At 30.9% G+C, this 15,549-nt stretch overlaps 1 protein-coding gene across 2 annotated transcripts in view; it reads right to left on the bottom strand.

The window, feature by feature from the left end:
* The window catches only part of LOC122719041 (vesicular acetylcholine transporter), an 87,046-nt gene that overhangs the window by 47,061 nt on the left and 24,436 nt on the right, over positions 1-15,549 (bottom strand). For both annotated transcript variants that reach the window (XM_043944564.1, XM_043944565.1), the window contains exon 3: positions 10,039-10,130. The gene's annotated coding sequence lies outside the window, so the exon portion shown is untranslated. The remainder of the gene's footprint in view (positions 1-10,038; positions 10,131-15,549) is intronic.

Raw genomic sequence — 15,549 nt, 5'->3', positions numbered from 1 at the left:
ATATTTGCATATCCGTTCGTAACGAGTTATCGAACGAGTCGTTGCAAATTATTCGATCCCATTGTTTCAAATGTTTCTCGCCGTTTAATCGTCCCTTTTTTTTACGACATCGAATATTAATAATCTCGTAAATGAAATCGCGCATATTACAAGTAGAAATTATCGTTGTTAAATTTTTTATGAATTCATTGTGATTAATTTGAAAAAAAAATTAATCCATTCAGAAATTGTCGCCCCTCCATTGTTTTATTTCGTTTTTATTTATTAAATTAATTAGAAATATTGTTATATATGTTATTGTTATATTGTTATATAATTAATTAGAAATTATTTATTAATTATAAATTAAATTAATGTAGAAATATTCTATGGAACTTTTTTCCACGTGTTATTTTATACATTCTAATTTTTCTTCGAGGATATTTCGCGTAACGATATTTACCTAATAAATGTGAACGTATAATAAATAATAAAAATCGTAATATTTTCAAAATTTTATATATATATTATATAATATATATATATTATATAATATAATAATATATTATATATTATATATATATATTTATATATATATTATAAATTTTGTATTTGTATTCCTTTTAGTATGAAAAATATTTTTTTTTACTATTAGATACTTTAAATATTGATGAAATTTTTAAATTGTACAAGATGAATTGTAAGATGAACGAAGAAGAAGAATCATCTAGAAAAGGACGGAGCGTTCAATTTCTTTCGATGTCTAATCGGTTTGGGTCTTTGATATAATCGCGCCTGTCCTCCGGGAGCATTATATCTCGCTCTTTAATAAAGTCTTGCTATCGTGGAGAGGGGACGAGGGATAAATAAGTTTTTCCCGATGTTTTTGAAAAGATAAAGGGAGTTGATTCTTGAGCAGCTGTGAAAATTCGCAGCAAATTTTCCGTTATGGAACGACGATCAAAGTACAAAGTACTTAGAGAATCTTCTTTGTCTCAAATAAGCGCAATCATTTTTTCCTCGTCATCCTAAACTAATCCAAAATTTTTCAACTTAAATTTGAAAAATTCCAAAAAATCGAAATACAATATTTCTTAATTCTTCACAAGATAAATATTCCTGACAAGAATATATCGAGCGCTTGATAACGCTCGATATATTTTACATAAATATTTCAACACTGATATTAATTTCTTCTCCAAATTTTGCAAAATTAAATCGCATATGTAAGCATAATTTAAAATCCTTGCCCACGATATAATGCATCGCAGTTTTCTAATTCATTAGCGACAAATAAATTCCACGCCTCCGTTAAAAAAAAAACGGTTATACGGTTGGAAATAATCCGCCGTTCTTCCAGCGGATGGTGAAATCCTCGAGGCGAAGGAAGGGTCGGTATTTTCAGCGGAACGCAAACACCGGCAAACCGAACAAATTGGCAAACAGTCGACCGATGTGCAACCGTGCGAAGCAATTACGGATTTTGCGTGAACGACGTGCGTGCAAACTCTTTATACACGCGCGAAAAGGGCAGACAGAATTTTCCCGAATACTCCACGATACAATGGCGTAATCTGGTGACTTTAATTTAATTGAAAAGGGAACACGGTTTCGACAGGATGGGATTATTCATTTGAGAGATCGATCTGGGAAAATTTGATTGTGAAACGATAATAATAATAATAATAATAATAATAATAATGGGAAGATATAAATAAAAGATGGAGGTTAAAAGATTTAGATTTTCATTGGATGAATTGGATGTTTGCTTCGATGTACTTCAATGGAGTTTATTTCGTAAAGTAAACGTAAGTTATCGTAATATTGACAGAATATTGACGAATATGGGTATACTGAATGTAATAAATTGTGTATTGTGTTTTTGATTTTGACGTCAATACGAGACGCTTGAAATTTATTAATAAATAGTATTATCAGTTCAGAAAAAAGATTTAAGAAAATTGGAATTTGAAATTATAAATCAATATACGTGGTTATTAAACAAAATGAGATAAATTGTTGTCTTTTGTGATTGATTAAAACTTTACTTTCGTTTTTATCTTTTGCAAAAGTTACACTTTTACGTTATTAAAACTTCTTCATTAGTACTTTGTCTCCTCCAGATATTGGAATCTTGAATTTCTCCTTGTTTGATTTAATTTAGAAAAAGTTAATTTAAAAGTTTCTTAAAGTATTATTTATCTTTACACAATAATTTTCTAAAACTTTCTAAAACTACAATATTATTTTGACTTAAAAAGAAAAAACAAGAATATATATCTCTCCTATTCCTACTCTCTTGTCCATAATATTTATAATATACATATTTATCGTTATTATATTACAATACATATAATACAAAAATTTCAATTAAACGTGTCTAAATGTTTCCAAGATGTTTGATAAAAAATAGACGTTATAAAATTCTAAATTTAAAAAACTTAAAACTCTATCCTTTAAAAATAAAAAGTACAAAAAAAAATTGTTATTTTTACATTAACTAAAAAGTTATTTAAAAAAAAAAATTATAATTTTTGACTAATGTGACTAATTGCACACTGGATAAACAACATAATACCGTTACTAATATACACACAATAATATCATAAAATATATTCATAGCATAGTATCTAATTGGCGTAATAGCATAATCTGTAAAGATACACGTGTATTAATTTTAATTAAGCGTAATATTGTTATATCGCGATTATGGTTGCCTACGCCACTGAACCTGCTCCGAACCAGGAACGAGCGAACGGTAATTGGAGAGCGCGAGCCGGTAGGGGATTATGCTCGCGTTTCTAATGAGACGACCGAGAACTTGACCCTTGCACAAGTATGCCCCGCGCCCCCCCCCCCCCTCCAAATTATTTTCGCTATTTTGCGCCCCAGATCGATGATACAAATCTTATTCTCACGCTTCAACTTCTCCTTATCTGCACTTCCTCTTTAACGCAACTGCCTCCTGTTAAAGAATTTACTTTACGCGATAATGCAAACACATAATTCAAGTTGAAGAATTGAAAGAAGATACACATAAGATAAAATGAAAAACAAACGGATAATATACGAAAGTGTAATACACGAAGTGTGAATAATAATAGAAAGAAGTGAGTGAAAAGATTAGTATAAGATTATATATTTAAAAAAAGAAATTAAGAAAAAGAATTTAAAGAGGGTATTCTATATTTCTTTAATGTATTTCTAATTTTATCTCTACGTACGTAATATATCAATTAATTAAAACGTTATATTACGACATAAATTGTACATAAAATATTGTTTATTCTCAAATTTCGTTTATTCTCAAGTTGAACCATTGATTTACGAAGCGGTACAATACAGAAATCTAAGAAATTGGAGAGATAATATCACGCTTAATTCTGATTCTAATTCACTTCCTGCTGCAATGTTCCTTCGATGATGGAGCCACCGGTAGAGCATCCGGCCTCCATCGAACGGAAACATAAATTTCCGCGCGGGAAAAGTAATTTGTCCAACAATTAAGGAAGAATGGCGAGAGTCGAAAAGAGTGGAGGAAAGCTACTAAATAATGCGGACAGCCTCCCTTCAATTATCCCTGAGCGCGAGTTTTTATGGCGCGGCTCTCGCCATTAGGAACCCGATATCGACGAGGGAACCTTTGATAGTTCATTTGGCTCGTTTACAAGAAGACAATCTCGATGTTCCTTAACGACCTTCGCCTTTGGATGATTTTAGAATCATTTGGGGAACTTTTTATCGAGTGATGTTACTCGATGAATCCCAAAAACTTGAAATTATCGTATTTTAATATATAATATACCTTGATTCCCATATAAAAATACACAAATATTTATAATATAATATAATATATATTTAATATATAATAGTTTTAGAATTTTTTTCTTCCAAAAGAGACACTTTCTCAGAGACCTACTTGACTCTACTTGAAAACAATTCATTAAAATTCATTTGCAAATTTTTATTTCGAATATAAAGTCTCTCTTTCGATACACTTTGAAACACATTTTTACTCAATGATTTCTCGAAAAAAACGCTTTATTCATTATTTGGAATAAAAAAAAAAAGAGGGAATAGAATATATTAATAAATGAACTGTAAACACGTAAATAAAAGTACTTGTGGATGAATGAACGGAAAGAAAGAATATTTCACGGCATTTGATGCTCATCGGGAAATGGACAATCCTCCCATTCATGAAGACAGGCGGGCCGTGTGTGTACGCGTTGTTATGTTTGCGTACGTCCTCCGGGGCAACTTCAGAAGTTTACACTTAATCACGAAATGGACTTGGATTGGAAATGGCAAACTCTCTCTCTCTTTCTCTCTCTCTCTCTCTCTCTCTCTCTCTTTCTCTCCGCCCCGAGCGTCGCTCAAACTTTAGTTAGCGACACTCGACTCGCTTTGAAGTCGAACGAGCTCCCCCTTCCCATCCTTGATCATGCTTATTAACGAGAATGCTTCGATTCTTCCGGTTTTGGATCGAGAGACTAAAACGGGCAGACCGTTTTTCGGTTACTCTGTTTGAATAATAATTGGAAAGGGTTTAATTACATTAATTGGAATCGATAGTACTGCTGAGTGATAATTCGAATTGTATAAGGAATATTTAGAAGAATTGTGGAAAATTAAAAACGGTATATTCTGTTATATTAATGTGCAAAATGGGATTTGGAATGGAAAGAAGAAGTGTTGAACAATATTGTCTCTTTTTTCGATTTTTATTATGAAGATAATAAAGGAATTTTTCACGTTATGAGTATGATTTTGAAATGAATTATCATTGAAGAATTGTTTCGTCGAAATAATTGCAAATCGAATTGTAGAACACTTTGGATAAAAATTTATCATTGATGTGAATTACGATTCGCGTGTTCCACGGGATCCAGAAACTTAAAATAGTAGAAATTTCTATAATTGGTTAGATTCGTGATCGAATTTCGCGAAAGTTTTCTTTAGAATGCAATTTACAGTTGATTACAAAGAAAATTAGAAAATTACACTCTGTGCAAACTTTCCAAAGTTGTTATCTTAGTCGATATAAATTCCGTATCATTTTGACCAACTAACGATTCACGACTGTCGGATATCTAGGATCTATTTTTTCTAACCTGCCTCAATGCACTCTACATTAAGAATGAAACACGATATTGGAATTACAAAAAAAAAAAAAAAATAAAATAACCTTAATAATCCTTTCCAAAAATAAATATACAATTATATGCAATCTTATGTAAATCAATTTTTCCAAACAAAGAATCCCAATTTCGAACATAAGCACAAGACCAAAAGAGTCCCAAGAGACTAACTTTGTAACTTCATATCCCCAACAAATGGAGATTAATGCAGTTTAAAGTACCACCCCTTAAACTGCAATACAATCTTTATCTCCAAAGATAAATGGAAAGTAGTTACAAAATGAATCTATCTACTTAACCGGCAGACAATTTTTCCTTTTTTTTTTTTTTTTTTTACTATCATTATTTTATAGAGAGATTACAGAGGTCATTATCTCTAAAAAAAGGAGCGAGTCATCGAGGATAATAATGAGTACAGTCGGTGACGACAGTAGTTGGGCAGTGGACGGCAGATGGCACGTGACTCACACGCGTGAATATACACCCCGTGATTCGTAAATAAATTAGCCTCTATCGGATCTCGAGATAACGCGTTATTTATGGTGGGGCCGTGACGGTGCACCCTTAGGAAAAAGTGGTGGGCCGCAGGTAAAGCTGATCAAGCTCGGCTAGCCTAATGCAATAGAAGGGATCGAGCCTGGATCCTGGGGGTGCATTCAGGTAGAATAAGTGGACTTTGCGGTTCGGCTTTCAACCGCCGCCCCTTCCTTCCGCTGTCACGATTTTCTTTTTTTTTTTTTTTTTTCCTATTGAAACAATTGATTTAAAGATTTTTTTTTTCTCGTCTCGAAACAATCGAGACGTATGAATTTATTATTAAAGAGCGATATTTTTCATTTGGACAATTGGAGGGATGTCTATATCGAGGACATTTTGTTTTTTTTCTGCCTGTGATTTTCAATAGTGTTAAGCACACAGTTTGGAACGTTATTCGGGATTTTTGAAAATTAATAAAGAAGATGTATATGGAAAAAGTGTTGTACGATGAGATACAGGTATGTGGATATATTTTTCAAAGTTGATAAAAGTTTAGAGGCTTTGAGAAAATATTTTTAACGTATACGTAATGCTATTTGGAAGTTTTTGAAAGTTAATAAAACAGGGATCGTTTTGCAAAAATATTTTTAGAATATGGAAGCACAATGTTATATGGAATGTTTTAATTTTGATTAGGTCAAATTACAAAGCGATGGTGCTTTATAAAATTTATTCTAAGAATGGAAAATATTTAAACCTTCTTTAAATTCATATTAAATAAGAAAAAAAGTAAATTATCCTGTCTAATTGTTACAATCATTTTATCTAAGCTCAGATAAAAGGAAAGAAAATAAATTTGTCTAATTTTAAAAGAAAATTGAAAAAAACATTATATAGGAAATGGGTTATATTTCTATATAGAATTATATTTCTTTTAAGTGATATTATATTAAAAGGTTCTGTAAAATTGGGATCAACATGTGCCTCTTTTCCTCGTTTACTTTGCAAGAAACAGACACAACATTTTCATCAATTAAACATGAATAACCATACAGCAAAAAATCATGTATTAAATTTCAATTCAGACGTCAGATTCGAAACTGAAATTAGAAGATCGTCTTTTTCAATGAATGAAACAAAGTAAACGAAGTAGCGAGAGAGGCAGGGTGATAAAAAGAGATGGGAATATACTCGTAACAGAGGTAGAAACTGGATAGAATACGTGACTGTAGGGGCCTCTGGTATCGATCTGCAAACCAGGTGCACCACGCCCAGCTATTAATTAATAACTGTTCAAACGGCCATGGCGAAACTTTTGACAAAAAATGGGAACCACCATTCCTTTTTTCGAGAGAAATATCATTCAGAACGAGAATGATATATATATATTTATTATATATATATATTTTAAATCTAACTCGATCATTGGTAATCACTTAAAACTATTTACAATCGAATAAATAGAAATAAAAATAACATGAACAAGAAAATAATTTAAAATTGTTTAAAATATAATTACAAAAGGATATCAAATTTTTAAAAAAATAATTGCCATTTTACTTATTTTAGAAATTAATAAATCTCTTCAAGTCCTCTTATATATTTTTCGCGACGCGAAAAGTAATTGTCCTGTCATATTATTTTATTACATCAACTAAAAATTAATTTAATCGAGAAAGAAACAACTTCATTTCAACCTCATTCCTCTCACAATTGACGTAAGACAATTAATCAAGCATTAACATTAGCGTCGGGATATTTTTTTTGAATTTAATAGTCCATTTAGATTTATCGAAAATTATCCACTTTCTTCTCAACGCCGATCGAAATAAAATATATATAAAATGGATAATTCAAATCTCCAACTCGAGTATATCGAATGATATAAATTGGCAAGCACGTTTATAACAAATTGTCAAACGTTTACGCAATTCAAGTAATTGTTATGCTCGTTAATTATTCAGTTTAATGTATGTACGAGTACTCGTAACCGTTTTATATCGATGGGTCGTAATCGCGGATCGGATCGATTTATCACACTGCGGTAACAACAATACTCCTTTTTGCACGAAGAGACTTACAACACGTGAACAGTGACGTCAATGCCTGAGCATGATTAATTAAAAATGTAGTTCGAACGCCGTGACCTTCGACCTATCCTTTCAATTTTTATTATATAGGCGATAATTATTGAGTCTATTCCGTATCGGTCTTCGTAAATCTCTTTTTTAATTTTTCTTTTTTTCTTAAATTTCTCCCGTTTTTTCCCGTCGTCGTATGGAAATGGAATATGATAAAGTTTCATTTCCATTATTATTATATCTTTTTCTTCTTTGATTCGTTGGATAAACGATTTGGGATTTGAGATTAATTCGCTGTGGACGAAGAAAATTTCTTTTGGAAGAAATTTCGGTGGATGGAATATTTCGTTATTATTTTAATCGTATTATTCCTTGAATCGAAAATTCAATATTGAGTGGAGTATATATGTATAAATAAAGAAAGAAAATAAAGAAAAATGCTATGATATAATAGGATGTAACAATAATAATAATATATAATGGTTAAAGAGAAATTTTGTATTCCATTTTTTATCTTTATATAGAAGAGAACGTTTTTATTTAATATTTTACATATTTTGAAATTTTAATTCCATGAACGAGTTTTTATATATATATATATATAGATTAAAATTTATATTATCCCACTTTATTTTTATTTCTTATAGGAAGATTATGAAAGTAATAGATATAAGTTTTATAAAATTTTTAAAAAAAGGATATGAAATATGATATGAAGGAAAGAATAGAAATTTTTTTAATAAAATGTAATGTAAAAAATTTGTTATCATAAAGGTGGTCAGCTTGATTTAAAATATTAAAAATTTTAGAACGAAAGAAAAATTTATTCTATGGAATATTTTGAAACTTCTTTAATTAAAAAGTTTCTTTGAAAATGCAAATATTTTCTGCATACATTGTAAAATTATTTACAGAATAATGAAATGTTCTAATACAAATTTTATCGAATAATTTTAAATTCTTCCTCCATATTTATTTTATCACACTGATATGGACACTGATATATTAACTTATTTACTCGTATACTCCTTTATTTTATCCTCTACTCGCGACATGATACAATAGACTAATAAGAAAAGATGTCTGATAGAATGAAGCAAGGAAAAAAATGGTAGAATAGTTTAAGTTTATAAATTTTTAAAAAATGAAAACAATGATATTTAGCTTACATCATTTTATTATTATTTTTATGTTAAATTATTAGAGAGATGATAAAAAGGATGCAGAAAACGTGTATTCTATATTTGATAATGGAATCAAATTAATCTCACAAGAATATTATTAGATATAATGATTCGTTTTTATATCGAAATATAATATTTAATTCCTCGATTGGTTACTAGAATCAAAAGGCACAATTCTTGTAGATCTTTCTAATTAAATATCTTTTATAATAATTAAAATATATTTTAAATTGAATTTCCAGATAATATTATTATTAAAATAAATTATTAAACGAAAGAAGAAAATACCTTTTTTAAAAATAAAAACACAAATTTGATTTATTCAAATCTACTTACGATATATTTAACCTTAAATTTTCTAGAATTCGTGATGTAATACGACGAAGCATATTATAAACTTCTTATCAAACTTCTTTCTTTAAAAAAAAGAAAAAAGAAAAATTACAGATTTCGCGATGAAAATCGTTTAACGTGAAAATGGTTATGAAATTCGAAGGGCGGGAAGAAGGATTGCAGAATTGTAGGAAATATCGTGGACCGTTGATCTCCCTACGATAAATATTATCCACCCTCGCGTCGCGTTGGTAACGAGAGATCGTATCTGACGGCGTTGCGTGTCATTTGCATATTTCAGCCGGAGGCGTCGGGTAGATCCTTGCTTTCGGCAATCTGAAATGCGCGAGGGTGGCGGCCGCGGTTCGATTTACATTTCAGTATCGAAACGGTACCCTCTCCCCTCCCCTTTACCCTCAGGTGGCTAACGTGGCACGAGCAAAGTGACGAGAGTAAACAGTGTTTGCTCGACTTTCACGATGTCGATGTTTCAATTATCTTTCGAAATTTATATAACGAGTTAATTGGGGAAAAAAAGGGGGCGATCATCATCCCCTTTGATATAAATTGAAATTGGATTTTTTTTTGAATAAGGATAATGGTAAAGAGAGAAAAATTTGTAATTTATTTGCAACTATGAATTAAATATTGAATTTAATTTAAAGTTTCGTTTCGAAAAATTGGGAGTTTATTTTTTTTTTTTTTATTTATTTAAAGATCGCAATTTCAGTATCTTTTTCTTTGCTTGAATTGTTTGATCGAGTAACTTAACTCGACGTAAGTATTAAACCTACCCTTCTCTACGAGTTTTCCTACAAAGGATAAACAATTGTGATGACTTACCCTGGCAGGACATGGCGAACTGTCCCTGGAGAGACTGCCGAGAGTCACCAATAAACGACGCGAGGCCCCCAACACCGAATCCCGCCATCCCTCTGTAAAAATAAACGCAGAATCCTGTTATTTATTGCAAAATATTTTCTTTTTTTAGAATTTATATGCAACGATTCCAGCAGTGAGTGAAAATCGTTTAACATTGTATCAAGGCATCAATTAAAAAATAAAATAAAATATTTACTTTATAATTATATAATTCGAATACATAGACAATATTATTTATAATCCATTTTTCTTTTTCAATAATAAAAATTGCATTAAGAAATATAAATATTATCTGTGCCAAAATTCTTATGTTTATTCTCTAAAATATCCTTCAAATATATTTATAGAAAATATTAACACTTAAACTACCAATTCCACAATATAGCAAATGAAAACAATAAAATTACATGTATGTATGTTTTTATTTATTTATGAAACACAAATACTTATATATATATATATATCTATAATAAGTATATCAAAACTTAAACTAGCAATTTCATAATATGGACAAAACATGAGATTACAATATGTTTATATACATAAGAAACATGGACAATATATGGTAATTTATAATGGAACTTTCGTTAAAAGTTGGAATACCAGATATTCTGGAATTTCTTCTAAACATTATTTATCCAAAACGATATACGTTTTACTGCTTCGAATATTTAGCATCGCGTGGCATAATGCGAAATAAGAGAGGAGAATACAAGAGTAGGAGGGGGGAAGGACGGTGACAGGGTAAGCCACAGGGGAGTTTCATATTGCTGGATTAAGCGTTCAACTTCCACCTTCGACTATGATTCCGTCTTTCCTTAGCTCGGTGTCTTAAGCCTGCTAAGTTATGGCCACGACTTTCATTAAACGGCTAGATGACGGATCGCTTTGTCTCGTTTAGATTACGGTCGGTGATGAAAACGGATTTAATCAAGGAATATCCAATATTAGGTGGCGATTATTTTAGCTGGTAGTCGAGCTACTTTATCGAATCATGATTTCTTTAAAGATTGGATAATAAAGGAATATTAAAATTAATTTGACGTTTTATTTTTTTTTTGCTTTCGTTATTTATTATTTCTTATTTATAGTATACAGTGTACACTTTGATGTAAATTAAACGTTGAAATGTATTAGTAAAAAAATATAATAGCAATAGTAGTAGTATTTTTCTTTACTGATTATACGATTTTGATTTACGAGAAAGGAATATAGGTGGAGAGTCAAAATTATATTAATCGTAATATCTCGTTACATCTCTACAACTTTCAACCACTACTAAAAATAATATTACTCACATACACTCAACATTTACACGATGCATTCGAAACGAAGATAGAATTTCACAAAATTTAATTCGAAACATTGTTATTCCATTTCAAAGCTTCTAACAATTTACTTCTATTACTATTAAATGTTGCTCTCTAACATATAATTTAAATTAAATTATTTAAATTATCCTCGTACATTTATAATAATTTGAAAACGTAGGAAAGGAAGAAGATTCGTGAAAAGAAACTTGATTGGAAAAAAAAGAAGCTCTCCTTATATCTATAATATAATACGATGAAATTTACTTCACTTGCACACGCAATTGTAGGCATACACAATGATAAAGTCAAGAGAATGGAGGAGGATGGAAGAGATATATGGTTGCAACGTGGCCACAACGCGGCCTCCGGATTAATAAATCTCAATTACGCGAGTTAATACCAGGAGGGGCAATTCTCTTCCCCGGGCAAGGAACCGGATACGAGAGAGTGAACGCATTTCTACTGAAGCATTGTCGGTGGAACAATGACGATGACGATTCCGGGGAACCGCCTTCGCTTGTGCAAAGTGCGCCGCGACGCTTCGTTGAAATTTATCGCCGTTCATCGATCGACCCTTTTTCCTGTTAACGCCCTTTTGTACGTGATGACACGAAAAATATTATTGCATATATATTTTTCTTGTTTAAAAACTTTTATTTATATTAATATACATTTTTTTTTTGTAATTTTATTTTCGTTTTTATACGCGAATGCGTTTTGTGTTAAGCATTAAGCAAGATTGGAATTTAATAGGATTTATAAAAAAGTTTGTTTATGTTAAAATTTTATTATTTTATGTAAAAAATAGGGAAGCATTGATCTTTGATATTTATTTTTGGAATTTATCTTTTTATGTTTGAAGTAAATCATTTGTTATCTGAAAATTAAATGAAATTGAAAATTTTAACAAAAGTATATTATAAATATTTTCAAATGGGTTATAGTCCATTGTTCGTGATTCAAATTTATAAATATGATATATCCTGCGTTCATAAAATATTGTATTCTTGTTTGAGATTAAGAAATCAATGTAGAATTCAATATTTTCAAAACGAGCAGAAAAATATTTATAATATTTATAATATTATTTATAATATTACATAATTATTTATAATATTTAAATCGAAGATTTTTCTTTTATTTCTCACTTGCTACAATTATGATATAAAAATTATAATTACAAAGAAAACGAGTTTAAATGTTTCTATAAGAATATCTAAATAATATTACATATTAAAATTTCAAATTCGAGGTTTGGTCAAATTCGAGGTTTAAATTCGCTCATAAAATTCTATCAATAAAAAGTATTAAGATTATTCAATTAACAATTAAAAAATACAATTCACGTTATTACTTATTGCAGTAGATCATATTTGTGCAAAATTTCTACAAATATTTTCACATTTTCTTCAAAAGATTCTTTCTTCAAAAACGGACGTTGGAAAAATATTTCAATCGAAAAGTTTTCCTACTATGCTAATCCTGTTCCGCGCGCACACGTGAAGCAAACGTCTAGCGCGCAAACATCGCGGAATATAAATGCGTGCTCCCGTTTGCACGTCGAATTAAACCGAAATAAATCATAAATATTAAACGAGGCTTTCAGTCGCGGGATTACGAGGGGTGCACCCGTCCCCACGAGCATCTCTCTCTCTCTCTCCCCTCCTTTCTCCCTCGTTTCCTCCATGCAGCCGGAAATTGCGCAAGTCCTTTCCTTCCTTCCTTCCTTCCTTCCTCTTTCGCAGACTGGACGATTTCAATGACAATGAAACCCGATAAAGGCGCAACTCTCCCACTTTGCGTTAGACCACTGACCACAGCACGAGGTGACCTTAAGATCAAGTGGCGCCACTAGTCATCCTTAAAGCTGGAACACCCTTCCCCGCGCTTGGCTAACCTCAAAATTTCTTCTCGGATGTCTTTCGGTTGCACAATTGTGAATAAAAAATGTATTTTATATTAATATCTATAATTATTGACAAATTTCTTTATATGTATTTTTTATATATTCTTGTATATTTCGAAAAAGAATAATTTAACTCTCTGTTAGCTTGTTGTTTGAAAAATATTTCCAGTCGAAATTGTGAACAAAACTAGTTGAAAAATGGTGAAAGTTATATATATATATATAATTTATGATCTGCATGCACAAAAATTTTCATCATTGATCAGATTTTTTTCAAAATACGTAAATCCTTGCTATTTGCAATTAATTATTCCAAGAATCTATTTTCATCCTTGTATTGTTATGGCAAATGAAGGACACGTATTCAAAATGTTATTAACAAAGGATAGAGATGAAACGAGAATTAATTTCTACTTTCCATCGAGCTTGTCTTCGAACAATCGTTAATTTTGATCGATTATTCGAAATAGTATTTCGTATTATTTAATTGATCGAAACATCACCGCGTGTTTTTTTTCTTTTTTTTTTATCTTTGCCAGCAAATTGATAAACGACACAACGATGTTCAGTGTCAAGTTTGACGAAAAATAATTCATTGGTGTGTGCACGTCAAGGACAAACTTCTAACGAGTAAGTTAAACAACGCTTGATAACTGAGTGCAAATTACGAAATCACGACTTTCGAAAACACGTCACGAGAAATTGAGGAAACGTTTAGGAACTAATTTTCGATGTAAAGTTTAATTACTCTACGAGGAGTGGTAGAGAAATTTACGATAAACGTTAGTCATAAATTTTTGTACCGTTTACGAACAAAGTTTAATTGAGATATATATTATTTGCATTTGTTTGGATTTATTTGAGATTCTTTGATATTATGACGAATCTTTGGAAATCTTACTTTCATTTCAAATCGTTTGCATATTTAATTCGTTTTGGAATTTCATTCTTTATTTTATTTTATTTCTAATTGTTTTAAATACACTGTACCAACAAAGCTGTAATAAATAAATAGATGAGAATTACAGTGATTGTATAAAAATATTTACCATTATGTTTATTAAAGTTGATCAATTAAGTATATTTCTAAATATACGATTGTAAAAATGTTAATAATAAAATTACCATTTAATTTTTTAGAATTTCTCTTTCAATTATTCTTCCTCAACATCTGTTCATACAAAAAACTTAAAATCCCTGCAACCTATAATATCACACCTTAAAATATAAATAAATAAATAAAACTTTATTCAGAAATAAAACGAATTTTCAAATCTTCTTCCTTTTCTTTTTAATATCTACCTAGATCTTCGTCTTTCAACATTCTAGGAGAGGGAGGAGGTGGAAGAAGAAGAATAATTTCGCACCTGGAAGGAAAAAGCGCAACGAGGGGCTTTTTTCTCCCTGCACGGCTCGAAAGCCACGAAGGAAAGCCACCCCCGCCCCCGAGATTGGTCTCGTGGAGGGATTTCCACGAGAGAATGGTAAGAAGAAAATCAATGGTCGTTCAAGCCGTATCCTCATTCGCCTCTTCCCAGAACGAAATGGCTTGATTAACTGACGACGAACGCGTCGTTACTTCGACCACCCTGCTGGTCCACTATTGCCTTGCAGCAGGGGTGGTCGTCCTCGATGCTTTTGGGGGTGCACCGGCAAGAAAATGCGAGGGGGCGTAACCCCCCTCTCGGTCTTTATTCGCCTTTGCTCGATCACGTCCGCGGTTTTCTTTTGACCCTCGATGAAAAAAAAAAAAAAAAAGAAGAAGAAATCCCTCGTTGCAACGCTAAAAAAGCACGATTCTTCTCGAGGGATCTCTTCTTTGACGAGCTGATCGATCGATTTGATAATTTCATCGTGAGGAAATTTTAAATTTACGATGATTTATTTGTACTTTCATTTTATGCAAATAAGTCTATTGACAAATAGACTTGGATTTCTGATGTACAGTTATTTTAGATTCGATGGTGTATAAGCTGGTTATTATATTATATAATATTAACTCGTTTTTATCATTCGAGAAGAAATACAATACAATTAATATATTTTCATTGGATTAATATATTCTGTACAGAAATAATATTCTGGTATGTGTACAATGTGCAGAATAATTGGAAGGCAATTGGTGCATGGCATGTATGTATATATATATTCTCTATCTCGAAACTTTAGACTTTAACATCGGTGTCACATTATCTCAGGTTGACCACGTGGTTCCCATCTAAAAAAACAATCCCTAAAATGCGACATGCTCGA

This window comes from Apis laboriosa, unplaced genomic scaffold (assembly GCF_014066325.1).
Source record: "Apis laboriosa isolate Shangri-la unplaced genomic scaffold, ASM1406632v1 scaffold69_cov144, whole genome shotgun sequence".
In the NCBI taxonomy this organism is placed as follows: Eukaryota; Metazoa; Arthropoda; class Insecta; order Hymenoptera; family Apidae; genus Apis; species Apis laboriosa.
Note: the sequence above shows the minus strand (reverse complement) of the source record. Positions and strands in the feature narration are given on the sequence as shown.